Here is a 743-nt window from a genome sequence, read left to right as displayed (position 1 = left end):
AAGCCCAGGAATGACAAATGGCTACTACATATCCACCCGGACAAAAGTAAAGCCGTGAGAATAGGAAAACCAGATGGCATTATCTGCACTTACAAGTATGAGATCGGAAAGGAACTTTTATTCACAGATAACAAAAAAACGTGTAACTATCGATAACACACACTCACTTAATGCCCATATAACTGTAGAAAAAATAATGAAGCCAATTCAAGTATGTGGGTGATAGAAGAACGATGGAATATATGACATGCAATATATTCAAAACTCTAATCAAAAGCCTTTTAATACTGCAACCAGGTATGGAGCCCGCATCCAGTTAAGAAATAAAAAAAATCCAGAAAAAAGCCACTAAATTAATACTGAGAATAGCAGACCTGTCCTTTCTAGAGAGACTGCAACTCTTGCAGCTCTCAACATTAGCTTACAGACGTGTCAAAGGAGATAAGATTGTACTTTTCAAAATAATGACAGGAAAATATGATCATGAGGTGACAATTTCATCACATGCAATACGAACAATACTGCTACAAGGGGCCATGAATACAAACTATTCAAACAGGTGACACGCTCAAACATAAGAAAAAAACTGTCATAAAAGTGTTTTGGTAGGTTAAAGGGTCTCAACATATCACCTAGCAGGGGTTTGTTAGCCAGCTCCACAGAACCACAACAACACATGTGGGCATTACACCGATGACGAGGCTTTATTACATAATGTGACATTGCATAAATTGCACAGTCTT

This window comes from Mizuhopecten yessoensis, unplaced genomic scaffold (assembly GCF_002113885.1).
Source record: "Mizuhopecten yessoensis strain PY_sf001 unplaced genomic scaffold, ASM211388v2 scaffold8745, whole genome shotgun sequence".
NCBI lineage: Eukaryota > Metazoa > Mollusca > Bivalvia > Pectinida > Pectinidae > Mizuhopecten > Mizuhopecten yessoensis.
This window is presented reverse-complemented; position numbering follows the sequence as displayed.